Raw genomic sequence first — 14,491 nt, forward strand, 5'->3', positions numbered from 1 at the left:
TGGTGAGTATGTCTCACAATCTTACGGGGGAAGTCTTGGAGGCAAGCTGCTTCAGGGTATCAGAACACATTCCGGACTCCTGGGTGCCCATAGACTGCATGCCGCCTGCTCTGGTACTTTGTGGGGTGCACTTTACTGCTCCCAAGAAGTTCCATGGGGAGTTTGATCCTGTCTCTTCCTTTCCACATTTGAATCACCTTGCTCCCTGATGGAGTAGGCACAGAGGAGCCCTGTTTTTTATCCTAAGTCCAGAAACTTTAATTCTTTGCATCTTTTTCTCCAAACCTGGCACCTAGGCAAAGTGCAAGCAAAATTGGACCCCAAATCAGTAAGACTTGCTAAAACAACACCATTATATTCTAAATGGCAAAACATCTTTTTTCTGTATAGTAGGACTTTAGAAGTTATCAGTGTTATAAATTCATTTTGATCTAACATCCTGCAGACTCTACCACGTTTGCGAGAGGTAGAGCATAGCAGTCGTTCTTTTTACACTGGGCAATGGACAGGGGTTACTTAAATGATGAGTGGGGATATAACACCAAATGAATCTGAGCTGTCAGAAAAATGAGATGCTATAACTGCATCAGACATTTAAATGCCCCCAACAGGAATTCTATGAACAGCACTAAATGTCAGAGAGAATGTTGTGGAGAGCTGGGGAGATGTGATCAATATGTTTGAGCTTGTCAGTAGTCAGTTCATGGCATTTTGTACATGTTGCAGTTACAAAACAAGAGCATGAGGCAGTCCAATAAAGAATTACAGCAGTTTACAATCAAGTCTGAAGGCTAAGTGCACAGATCATTCAATCTCAGAAAGCTAAAAGCTCTCAGGAGGTCACCAATATCTCTAAAGCAGAGGAGGAAAAACTGATTAAAGCAAGAGTCAAAGATGTCTCTAATCAAAACTTCATACCTCTTGTTTGAAAAGCAATGGTAATCCATCAAAGTTCAAAATGATGGTGTTGGGATATAGCACTGCTTGGCAGAAAGGAATAATTTTGTGTAGGTAAAACAACTGGCATTAAGCACAGTTCTACCAGACCAAAGAATGTCAGCCTACATTTTAGGTGGTGCTCTATTTAATGACACTTTAAAAAAAATCAAGTTAAACAACTCTGCATTTGCTTTAAAAAATGTCTACTAGTAATCACTGAAAGGCACATGTAACCGAGGGACTAGCTCACTGACAGAAATGTTTCAGAAACCATTGAATATTTTCTTTGTGTGGGATTGTTAATGTCAGATTCAGCTATTAAAGCCTATATCCTATTGGTAAACCTTACATCCCTCCAAACAAGGACAACTTAATCATTTAGCACAAATAAGAATTACAAAAGCCAAAAACTCAAAGCCATAGTTATGCAGTATAGTTTGTGAGCAAGACAGAAAGTCATTGTTTTCACTGAAGGAGTATGAAGAGCAAACAAATTAATAAAAACTGAAGTAATTTAATCAAGAATTCCTCATGGGCTAAAAAAATCAAATTGTTTATACAAACCGTGTGTGTCTCACTTGAATATATTAACGTTCTTGCCATCAGAAACTTTTCCTATGAGAAAAATTGCTGTGAGAATACCAGGTAAAAACAAAATACATATTTAAAGGATTTGGACCAATATTAATAGGATTTTCTTCCAATTTCCGTAATTAAATCATTGACAATGGCCAACTGTTTATAAAAAGGGAGCTCTGGCATTGAAATATACTTAAAACAATATTTATGAAGCTACTGTTGCAATTAGGCCACAATTTTGTGATGAGAATTGTTGAATTAGACACTTGCTCTCACACAAAACCCCACTGTCTCCTTAGGACCACAGACATCAATTACCATTGACCTGATTTTGGGGATCAATGTTACTTTTCAATTTTGTTCTTTATCTGCCTACTTGTTACAAATGCTTGTGTGTTGAATAGAAGTTGCCTCCTAATTCTAATTATGAAATTATAGTCTTGTAATTATAATTGTTTACCACGAATATGACCACAAAGTCATATGTTCTACATTACAGCTTCACTTCATATTACACAATCAGGAAAGGATGTGAACAAAAGACAAGTCATACTAAGAAAATCATAGATAATTGCATAAAGGAGATATAAAGTATAATTAAAGGAGTTGTGCATTCTTTTTTCCAACAACTATGAAAACCTCCCTTTTAGAGCAAGCATAAGGAATATAGGTCTCTAACTTCCTTAGGATCTATTGCTTTCCTGGACCTCAAAAGTGGTTCTACTTTCTCTCTTTTGGCATCAAGTGGAACTTCTATAGTAGCAATTCCCCAACATGTTACCAGGGAATTCCTGTTGCATTTGTCAAATCTACAAGACACTTCTGCCTAATGGTATGGGAGGATCTGGATGGAGCAGGGTAGTGCAGTTGGACCCAGTTATGGTTTGGGACTGTTGTTCCTGTTGCAACTACGTTAGTGCATCTGAGTTATGATGGACTGTATCTTTTAAGGGCTGAGAAAATCTGGGGAGGGGCCTTTTTATGCACGGCCAAGTGAAGCCAGACACAAACTACAGCAATACTCTTAACAGCATTTTAAGATCTGAATGACCACTTAACAGAACATCTGCTAGTTTAGCATCTCTTTGATTCCCTTTTCCACTAGGTTGGTACAAATAAGCCCTCAAAGCTGGAATTGGTTGCTGTAATGATACTACTAAAATAAGCAAGAGAATTCATGGTTATATTTTGAAAGGTTACCTTAAGATGCATAGAAGCCAGTCCAAGGAAGTTCTACATCTTCTCAGTTTGAAATACATCGTGAATTGAAGATGATTAGCACTTCATAGAAGGTGCTTGGCTTTCCATAACTTAAAAAGGTGCAATTTAGAAACAGTAAGGCAAAATCTAAACCAAAACTCAAACTAACAGAAAGATTGCAGTCCTGTCTGACCATGTTTGAAATTGCCACAAAAGCTCTTGCTTTATTAAAAATATGCACATAATAAATAAATGATGCAGAAAAAAGGCACAAGTATTGAATGAGACTAGGAAGGCTCTCTTCTAACTAATAACAGGTTTTAATAGCCTTTTTCAGCTTGCCAAAGCTGCTGTGCATCCTTGGATAATGCCAAGATTTCAACTTTAATTTGCTTTTTAGTTGCTAGCAATTCAACGAATTAAGCTGTCACTTTCTATTATAAAATCTAAATTAGGTGGTTAATAATCACCTTTACAATAATAAAAGAGGAAATTGTCAGTCATTTGGTACCGAACAGTATAATATGATTTATGGAAGCTCTATTCAAATGCTTCCTAAAGTGCATGGATGAGTTTTTATTTGTTACTGATGTTGTGCTCTGTCCAGGTCTTTTAACATACAGAAACAAGTGTAATTGACGCATTAGAACTGAGCAAAATCAAAAAGACCAATGGAACACTTCCTGTTGTGCCTGGCTGAGTTGAGAATGCTGTTGATTTTCTCTGCATAGATTTAGGCAGAATCATCCATTATAACACTGCTCACAGGAGTAGCTGACACCATCAGGCAACTCTGGCAACCTAAGAAAACTGGTCCAATGGTTTAGAAGAACTGAAACTTTTTCATGGGATGGTCAGAGATGAGGCTGATTTTTCTCCCTCCTCTCACATTTCCACTTTAGAAGATGCTAGCAAGAAAAAGAAAATCTCCTTTAGCCAGAAGAAGGAGATGGGGGGGGGAGGAGGGAGAAGGGGATTTTAATAGCACACAAATTCTAGACAATCTTCTGCTTTTGATGTGTTGATGGCAATGAGAATTGCATGTATGGATCAAAGGTGGTGTATGACCTTTATACACTTAATGGTTAAACAAAGTGGAGGGGAATATTACACAAAAAAATATCATGAGGAGAAATATTGGTTTGCAGCCTGTACTCTATATGAGTCATTTTTTTAGAATACAGGATATTGCTGATCAGCACAAAGAGTTGTTATTGGCAAAGACCTGGGCTAAACCACACACACTTTCTCGGGTGCTGTTTTCATTATTTTGTCCTCCCGTTATTTTAGCAAAATATAATTAAGAATTGTTTAATTCTGCCACACACTCAGACAGCTGTGACAAATTGGCCACTTCTAATCACTTTGCACAAAATGGGTAAGTTCAATAAATACAGCTGCATTATATTTCATATTAACTCTCAGATGTAACATGGTAATTTTAAAAGATGAATTGAAAGGTCAAGGACTTTGGAAACAATAGTTATTCCTAATGTTTGCAGAGATATAGCTGATGTTTTATTTCCTTACTGCCAGAATGAAATATTTAGATCAAGTTTTTGATCAGTGTCCATAAAGTAACAAATATATCACCTAACTAAAACTTCAGTGTGTTAGTAAAATTCATCCTGTATCACGTTAAAGAAAAAGATAGTGTATTTAGAATGTTGAGTACAGTAGATACAGGTCAACTAGAGGAGAAGGGCAGCATGAGTAAATCTGTTTTTCAATGGGCCAGTGCCACTTTGTATTTGTGCGGTATTTTCATTGTATTAAAGAATTCCGTAAAATAAAAAGGGAATGTGATAGTACTGAGATTAAGTTGGCAGAGCACATACAATTCTTGGCATTTCCTAAACTGAATGCTTGTTTTCATATCCTTACTATTTTATGAGTCCTAGTTTTTAAAACGTATTCCATTTTTTAAATTTTAATTATATTTCTTTGAATCTTTCATGGAATTCTCTCAAAGTGATTTGCCGTCAGTTAACTGACACAAAACCCCTGAGAGGTACAGAAGTTGTTATGGTGTTCATAAAACTGCTTCCAACTCCTTAGAGGTGAATGAAAGGAATATAAAGAAGACAAAGATATAAATGATCAGTACAAACTATCATCTTTGTGCAGGTAGATAGAAAAGAAGAAGCATCTGTAAAAAGCTTATCAATAACTCATTACAGTAGTTAATTAACTGAGTTGACTTAGACAGTGCTGGCCCATGAGATCTGATCATTACTTAATCTTCTGCTGATCACTTTGGGTTTTCAGTGTTTATTAACGTTATTCGTGTAATCTATTTTTAGCTTATTTGGGCATAGTCTTTATTATAAAAACACTAATCATGTTTTCAAATACGAATCGATCACACAAGGCACAGTGCAAGTAAAACAAAAACAAAATTCTACTTGAAACTAGAAATGTTTTCTGAGGGTACATCTACCCTGCACCATTATTTTGAGATAACTAGTGTTATTTCAAAATAACAATGAGAGCATCTACAAAGCCATTCCCTTATTTTGAAATAATTTCACAATAATGGATGGCTATTCTGAAATCTGTAAACCTCATTCTATGAGGAATAACACCTATTCTGAAATAACTATTTCGAAATAAGTTGTGTGTAGACGCTCCACTCCTGCTATTTCAATATAGCCCCACACCAGGGCAATTCTAAATTATTCCTCCCCAGTGCCTCCTGGAGCTCTAAATCAAAATTGCGTATCTACATTAGGGAAGCCTGCTTCAGACTAATGTTGAGGCTTCCCTGCAGTGTAGACGTGCTATTTCGAAATAAGCTATTTTGGAGTAACTATTCCAGAATAGCTTATTTCGAAGTAAGTGTGCAGTGTAGACGTACCCTGAGATAATATTAGAGACTAAAACACAGCATGGTATCCAATGGTATCTTTCAAAAGCTTCTGCTTGAATTATTTTAATATTTATGGTTAGAGTGCCAGGTCGCTCCCTTGCCAAATCCTATAGAAGACATTTAGAATAATAAATACAAATGATGACTCATAGACTCATAGACTTTAAGGTCAGAAGGGACCATTATGATCATCTAGTCTGACCCCCTGCACAGTGCAGGCCACAGAATCTCGCCCACCCCTCTTAGAATAATCCTCTCACCTATGTCTCAGATATTGAAGCCTTTCAATACTTTGAAGGCCCCAACATGCAGAGAGTCCTTCAGCTGTGATCTGTGCCCAATGCTACAGAGGAAGGCGAAAAACTTCCAGGGCCTCTGCCAATCTACCCTGGAGGAAAATTCCTTCCTGACCCCAAATATGGCAATCAGCTAAACCCTGAGCATGTGGGCAAGACTCACCAGCCAGACACCCAGAAAGTTCCCTATAGCAACTCCTATCATCCCTCCATTGACCTATTTCCAACTGGAAATGAATGGTCAATTAGTTACCAAGATCATGTTATTTCATCCAACCATCCCCTTATCATAGAATCAGAACTGGAAGAGAACTCAGAAGGTCGTCAAGTCCAGCCCTCCGCTCTAGGCAGGACCAATCCCATCTAAATCAACCCGGCCAGGGCTTTGTCAAGCCGAGACTTAAACACCTCTAGGGATGGAGACTCCACTACTTCCCTAGGTAACCCATTCCAATGCTTCACTACCCTCCTAGTAAAATAGTTTTTCCTAATATCCAATCTGGACCTCTCCCACCACAACTTGAGACCATTGCTCCTTGTTCTGCCATCTGTCACTACTGAGAACAGCCTCTCTCCATCCTCTTTGGAACCTCCCTTCAGGAAGTTGAAGGCTGCTATCAAGTCCCCCCTCACTCTTCGCTTCTGCAGACTAAACAGACCCAAGTCCCTCAGCCTCTCCTCATAGGTCATATGCTCCAGACCCCTAATCATTTTGGTTGCCCTCCACTGGACCCTCTCCAATGCGTCCGCATCCTTTTTGTAGTGGGGGGCCCAGAACTGGACACAGTACTCCAGATGTGGCCTCACCAAAGCCGAATAAAGGGGAATAATGACATCTCTGGATCTGCTGGCAATGCTCCTCTTAATGCATCCTAATATGCCATTAGCCTTCTTGGCTACAAGGGCACACTGTTGACTCATATCTAGCTTCTCATCCACTGTAACCCCCAGGTCCTTTTCTGCAGAACTACTACTTAACTGGTTGGTCCCCAGCCTGTAACTATGATATTTAAATCCCGGGCTTCATTTGCAACTCCGCTTGCCCTCATTACCCTACCTAGCTCAAACTAACAAGCTAGTGTAGACGTACCCTAAAATACCAAGGTGCTTTTAACTCCCCTCCCCCCCGACAACACTGTAATACAGTTGGTTCCTTGCTTCTAATTAAAAACACAGCTGAAAGCCTAGGAATATTGGAAACCGTGGCTTTACTCAGGATTTCTAGAGCTTCCAGTCTCTTAGCTTTGTAGTGGTCCACTAGGGAGGCTGCCAAAGAGGTGAACAATTTGGCAGAAAAGCAGATGGGCTTCCCAGGAACATTCTTGAGATATATTTCAATTTAATCTATTTGGTATTTTCCAGTGGGAAAAGCGTTCCTTTGGAAAATGTCCAAACAACTCCAGCAGTGAGTTAGCCCATGTTGGTTGAATTTCTTTTGCTAGTTCTTAGTTCTGCAAGAACAAATTCTTCTCCGCACATGATAATGAAGTCCAGGATCTCCTATATGCTGGTGCTTGTCTGCGACCCTGAGAACTCATGCAGCTCATGGAACTTGAATTCATGGTCTGGTGTGCTGCCTGCTCTGAGGTCTGCTCACCACTCTGGACACTTAGGCTACGTCTACACTGGCCCCTTTTCCGGAAGGGGCATGTAAATTTCACCAGTCGTCGTAGGGGAATCCGCGGGGGATTTAAATATCCCTCGCGGCATTTAAATAAAAATGTCCGCACTTTTTTCCGGCTTTTAAAAAAGCCGGAAAAGAGCGTCTAGACTGGCCCCAATCCTCCGGAAAAAGTGCCCTTTGAAGTAGGAATAAGATCCTCCGGAAAAGGGCACTTTTTCCGGAGGATCGGGGCCAGTCTAGATGCTCTTTTCCGGCTTTTTTAAAAGCTGGAAAAAAGCGGCGGACATTTTTATTTAAATGCCGCGGGGGATATTTAAATCCCCCGCGGATTTCCCTACGACGACTGGTGAAATTTACATGCCCCTTCCGGAAAAAGGGCCAGTGTAGACGTAGCCTTAAATTTTCCTGGGGCTTTTTCTGTTCACCTGGAGAGCAGTAGAGTTGAAAGTCCTGGTCAGACCAGTCATTGTAGGGTACTGTGGGACACCACCTGATGGTGAAGAACATTGACTGTCACAGCACTGCTTTTCCACTACTGGAAAGTCGACCATGTAAGATTGAATTTAGTGATTACTCCTTGTGAAAGCTGTAGTTCAGAAATGGACTTTAATGACACTTTAGGTTGATGGAGTTGGCGTAGTATTGTGGACTCATTGTTTAGAAAATCAACCTATTGTGGCTAAGTTTGACCTAAACTCCCAGTGTAGATTAGGCCTTAGAGTTTCAACAGCACTCAGGGGAGCCAACAGCCTGTTTGTGCCCCATGTCAAGGTGGAGGGGATCCTCAGGTGAGGCCTCAGGTGGAAGGGGCAGTGTCAAGGGTAGCCAGCTCTCTGTGCAATATGGAGCACTCCACACCCCTCATAGATCTCAGAGCCACCCAGAGTGCACAGCACAGTGCTCGAGGGGTGATTTAAAGGGCCAGGGACTAGGTCCCATTGAATCGCCAGGCCCCCAGGGCAATTGTCCATCCCACTCTGTCCTCCATTTTGGCAGGCCTGCTAGCACCAATCACCATAATATTTAAGTACATCATAGAAGATCAGACATTCATAGTGATGTTCACAGCGAACTCTCTTGAACTGTCTACTACTCTTCAGTGCCTTACAGAAATTGAGCTTTGACGAACCTTCACAATGGACAATCTGGAAAGCGGTATTTCATAATATTTCAAATTGCTATGACATATAAGGAAACTGAAGCTATGTGGATGGGCTTTTTAATTTATGCTATGGGAAAGAAAACAGAGCATATTATTGAATCATTTGACTTTATGAAAACTGTCACAAAGATGATTTTGAGACGATTCCAGCTATATTGGATGAATATCTTCTATCACAGAGAAATGTAGTTTGTAAAAACTTTTTACCTGAGATTTCAAGTAGAAGAAAAATTTTCTTTAAGAGCCCTGGATGCATTAGCTGAAAATTGCAATCCCTGAAAAATCACAGAACATGAAAATACCAGAGGCAGACAGGTTATGGGTTAACAGAAAAAAATCTTTCACAGCAGCTGCAATTAAAAAACAGAATAACCCTAACCACATCTTATATAGATAGAAAAATGCTATCTGTATAAAAAACCCTAGCCACAGAGTATAAAAATCAGAGTAACACTAGCCACATCTTTTACAGATAGCAAAACTTCTTATACAGATAGCAAGTTGCTTCTCTGTTTTGTTCTGTGTTTTTGTTGCAAAAGCAACTCGAAAAACCTGAAACTAGCTTAGAAGCTGTAAACCACAGGAAGATTAAAAGTTAGTATTGAGGAGATTAAAGGTTAAGGTGGGCGGGGGGGGGGGGAGCATTGTTTATGTTGTGTGGGAGGTTGTGTTTTTTTTTAATAAGTTGCTAGGTATGTTCCTGGGAAAAAAATTGGTAGTAGCAGACTGTCATGATGCAAAGCATCAAACTCAGCAGTCCAGGAGGTCAGAGATGACATAGAGGACTGTTGTCAAAAAAGAGAATTTTGCTAGCTACAAAAAAGGAACCTTGACATTCAACTTTAATCAGTTCTATAGTGCATGTACATAACATACCTTAGATAAGCTAATTTCAGTACTTGACAGATAATTTAAGGACCTTATTGTAGACAATTTCTGCTGTATCTCTGAGAAGAATATTCTGTAATCAGTTCATATTTGATTCAGAAGCCTGGCCTTTAGCTGGCTGCCTGACTGATGGGAAGAGCCAGCACACCAACTTCTGAAGCCAGCAACAGCTGAAGTTGGGTGGCTGATCAATGCATTTGCCTATGTCTGTGTGAGATCGCAGTCCGAGCTTGTTTCCAGTCCGATTCCTGCCTTGTCTTATTCCAGATAACCCAGCTGTGACTCTGATTTTGCTCTAACCACTAGGCACAAGAACCCATGTCCTAATATCTCTATTTGAGCAGCCAAGTCCTGCTAACAATAAGGGAGCTAGCGCTGACAAGGTGAGCATTGATCCCACAAAAGCTAATCACTCTGACAGATATAGTGAGAATGCTATTTACATTGCAGGTCCAGGTTACCAAATTTCAGGCACATAAAGTGATCCTACAAGTTCAAGCCCAGGCACACCTGCCTGACAAATTCAGTGGCGATCACAACAGTTGTAAGTTCCAGTCTGTACTTCTGCTATGCCTGCAGTTTTACCTCACTGGCTAAACCAGAGTGGGGCTGGTTATCAGACTGCTTTCCAGGGTTACCCTGAATTGGGCCTCTCCATTTCTGGAAAAATCAAGCAGACTTCTGAGACAATTTGAGAACTTTGACCTATGATGATGATCTTTGATGACTTGAATCACACGTACAGTTGAAGCTATGCATCAGGAGTTACAGCAGGAACACCAGCCAGGTGCTAAATATAATATAATACGAATATAATAAACTTTGCATCAAGCTGTCATTCTAAGGTCCAGTCTGTGCCTTGGTCAAGAAAATAGACTAAAGTTCTCCTTTCCCCAGTGATCTGTCAATGCCCTGGTGATGGCCAGTCAGCATCCAACACCTCTTAAATTCTCTTTTCAGCTTTGAAATCCTGCAGTGCCTAACACCAACTTAGAGATTCTATGTCCTGGAGTTTGCTGAACACACAAGATCACCGCCCAGCACAAGGAGTCAAGTGAGTGGGTGGAGTCTATAGATTGATCACTCCTTTTTGTCTGGACCAGTCACCTACCAAATGGCTCTCCTAGAGGTAACTATCCTTCAGGGCTATAGAGAAATCCCCTAATTTGAGCTAATTTGTGTGTCACATTCAGTTGTTCTTGGTGTGACCTGGCTTGTCACCCTTGGCACAAGAGGTGAATTTATTCCTTGCCCTTCTACTTAAATCAGGGGTGGAGAACCTTTTTGGAGTCAGGGGCTGCTGATCCACAGAAAAATCCATCCGGGGCAACACACAACTAAGAAGAAATAAAAAAAACCCACAACAACAAAAACCTACAAACAATTCTTCATTACAGTAGAGCAGCGGGTGAAGGAGGGGGGCTCCCCAATGATGTAGGGAGTGTGGACTGAACTTCAGGGGCTGGGATCCTGAGGTTCCCCATCCCAACCTAAACTATATTCATATTATATTAGTTTTATTTGGGGGTGCTGTTTTATAATAATAAAAAAGCATTTGCTTATGCTTGGTGGAATAAGACTGCTAAACATTCATTATGTTGACCTGAGATCACTTTTTCCTAATAATATCTATGTAAAAGCTACTATGGTGGATTTTTTTTTAGTGATATCCAGCAGAGAGCTGGTATTTAATTCATAAAAATTATGCCACCAGTTTTATGTCAAATAAAGTCTATGGGTTTTCCCCCTTCATCGTAGGTATGGAAAGTGGGTTGAATAAATACTGAAATGAAATACATTAGTTGCCAAGAAACATTTCTTTTCTCATTCACTGAAAGTGGACCTCTCCAATCATACTTTGAGAAACTGAGAGGAAATGTAGTGACAGTTTAATTTGAAAAAGCTGTTATGCTTCTCTTGGTAACACAATTGGACACTATTTGAACCGGGGAACGTTAGGAAGCTTAAGTCTGGCAGTTATGTAAATTGGCTAAAACCAGAAGGCATTAGCATCATGGATTTCACATCTATAAGCATTTTCTGTAGCCATGTCTGCTTTCGTAATAATGTTTTTAAATCATAATTACAATCTGTAATTCACAGTGAGCTTCAGTAATGAAATAGAATGGTAGGGTTGTTTTTTTTTATTTGGGTCAATTTTCAGTTACTGCAAATTCTAATTGTTGTTCAATAGGAAGGTCACACTTTATCTACAAAACTGCACAGTTTTGAAGATTATCAAAACCTATTTGATGTATAAGCTGTGATGTGAATCTCATAACTTGTGCTGGTCAAAACTCAGAATTTCTATTCCATGAATTCTAGTCATTTCAGATTTTGCTTAATTCCATTTGGAATAAAAAGAAATCAGTGTTTTTCAAAATAATTTTTTAAATCTTGGTTTGGTCAAATGCAGAGAGACTCATAAAAAACCTTGAATATCTTTGACATTCTTTAATTACAGGTTACTCACACTGGATTGAATACTGGCATTAAGGATTAGTCCAAGCTATACAATTCCGATCTGGTTTTCAAATATCCCAAACTTCAGAACAATTTGATCTTGTGATTTGGTGCATTCTGTGATCAATAAAGGACTGAATAATGAAATTCAGACTTGGATCTGGAAATGAATTCTCATCAAATGCATTGAAGTGTAAACTTCGAAGATACAGGGTTTGTAAAAATATATACCAGTGCTGAGTGCTTTTGCATGTAAACCAGTGTTTAATGGAGCATGTCTCTGCATCATTGAGTCTTGGGTAAGCAGATGGGAAGGATGCTAAATCTGGGAAGGATCAACGATTACCTTGTTGTTTTAAAATTACTTAACTGTACTTCCATTAATAAGCATGTGTGCATTTTTCATCCATTTTGAAAATATTTTACTTCCAAACTTAAGTCTACAGACACTATGCACTCTTCGTGAAATAAGCCGATTTGCACAGAACACTGGTGGTTGACAGGTCTTCTTGAACCTGAAACCTTTGGGCTAAACCCATGATTCTACCCCAAGAAATAAAAGCCAAATGCCTATTAGTTTATGTACAGGCAGTCCCCGGGTTACGTACAAGATAGGGACTATAGGTTTGTTTTTAAGTTAAATCTGTATGTAAGTCGGAACTGGCATCCAGATTCAGCCGCTGCTGAAACTGATCAGTTTCAACAGTGGCTGAATCTGGATGCCAGTTCTGACTTACATACAGATTCAACTTAAGAACCCCAGGCATCCCCAAGTCAGCCGCTGCTGAAACTGATCAGCAGCTGATTCCAGGAAGCCCCAGGCAGGGGCTTCCTGTAGTCAGCCACTGGTCAGTTTCAGCAGCGGCTGACTTGGGGATGCCTGGGGCAGAGCAACTGAGGTGCTGCTGGGTTGGTCCAGTAGCGCTGCCGCTGGACCAACCCAGCAGCACCCAAGCTGCTCTGCCCCAGGCGCCCTGATTCAGCCACTGCTGAAACTGACCAGCAGTGGCTGAATCAGGACTCCTGGGGCAGAGCAGCTGGGGTGCTGCCGGGTTGGTCCCTTAGCGCCCAGAGCGGCACTATGGGACCAACCGGCAGTGCCCCAGCTGCTGTATCACAGGCGCCCGGAGCAAAGCCGCGGAGCACGGGGGCAGCGGGACAGCCCAGATGCGCCGTGGCTGTCCTGCTGCCCTCGGGCTCCGCGGCTTTGCTCTGCTTTGCTCCCCATCCCCCTGGCAGGGCTTTGCTCTGCTTTGCTCCCCGTTCCCCCTGGCAGGGAGCAAAGCAGAGCACAGCCGCGGGCGGCGGGCAGCCCAGACGTGTCTGGGCTGCCCGCTGCCCGCGTGTTCCGCCGCTTTGCTCCCCGTCCCTCTGGTCTTCTGGAGACCAGGGAGAGGGCCCCGTTCATAAGTGCGGATCCGACATAAGTCATAGAATCATAGAATCATAGAATAATAGGACTGGAAGGGACCTCGAGAGGTCATCGAGTCCAGCCCCCCGCCCTCAAGGCAGGATCAAGCTCCGTCTACACCATCCCTGACAGATGTCTGTCTAACCTGTTCTTAAATATCTCCAGAGAGGGAGATTCCACCACCTCCCTTGGCAATTTATTCCAATATTTGACCACCCTGACAGTTAGGAATTTTTTCCTAATGTCCAATCTAAACCTCCCCTGCTGCACTTTAAGCCCATTACTCCTTGTCCTGTCCTCAGAAACCAAGAGGAACACATTTTCTCCTTCCTCCTTGTGACACCCTTTTAGATATTTGAAAACCGCTATCATGTCCCCCCTTAATCTTCTTTTTTCCAAACTAAACAAGCCCAGTTCATGAAGCCTGGCTTCATAGGTCATGTTCTCTAAACCTTTAATCATTCTTGTCGCTCTTCTCTGTACCCTTTCCAATTTCTCCACATCTTTCTTGAAATGTGGCACCCAGAACTGGACACAGTACTCCAGCTGAGGCCTAACTAGTGCAGAGTAGAGTGGCAGAATGACTTCACGAGTTTTGCTTACAACACACCTGTTGATACAACCTAGAATCATATTTGCTTTTTTTGCAACAGCATCACACTGTTGGCTCATATTCAACTTGTGGTCCACTATGACCCCTAGATCCCTTTCCGCCATGCTCCTTCCTAGACAGTCGCTTCCCATCTTGTATGTATGGAACTGATTGTTCCTTCCTAAGTGGAGCACTTTGCATTTCTCTTTATTAAACCTCATCCTCTGACCATTTCTCTAACTTGCTAAGGTCATTTTGAATTATGTCCCTATCCTCCAAAGAAGTTGCAACCCCACCCAGTTTGGTATCATCTGCAAACTTACATCTGCAAAGTCAGACCCGCGTAACTCGTGGACTGCCTGTAGTGGAGAAGACTTCGCTCTCTCTCCAGGGTCTCTGTCTCTGGGTTACATAATTTCCCCCCATTTGAGAAAGTAAGTCCTGGCCATCATAGATCTCTCAGCTGCT

General features: G+C 41.1%; 1 long non-coding RNA gene across 1 annotated transcript in view; it reads left to right on the top strand.

The window, feature by feature from the left end:
• LOC142829440 (uncharacterized) overlaps nt 1-12,157 on the top strand; it is a 71,748-nt gene extending 59,591 nt beyond the window's left edge. The window contains exons 2-3 of the long non-coding RNA XR_012903852.2: nt 10,518-10,686; nt 12,022-12,157. This is a non-coding gene — a long non-coding RNA (uncharacterized LOC142829440). The remainder of the gene's footprint in view (nt 1-10,517; nt 10,687-12,021) is intronic.
• The last annotated feature ends 2,334 nt before the right edge of the window (nt 12,158-14,491 follow it).

Source organism: Pelodiscus sinensis, chromosome 4, assembly GCF_052426305.1.
Source record: "Pelodiscus sinensis isolate ZL-2025 chromosome 4, ASM5242630v1, whole genome shotgun sequence".
Taxonomy (NCBI): Eukaryota; Metazoa; Chordata; order Testudines; family Trionychidae; genus Pelodiscus; species Pelodiscus sinensis.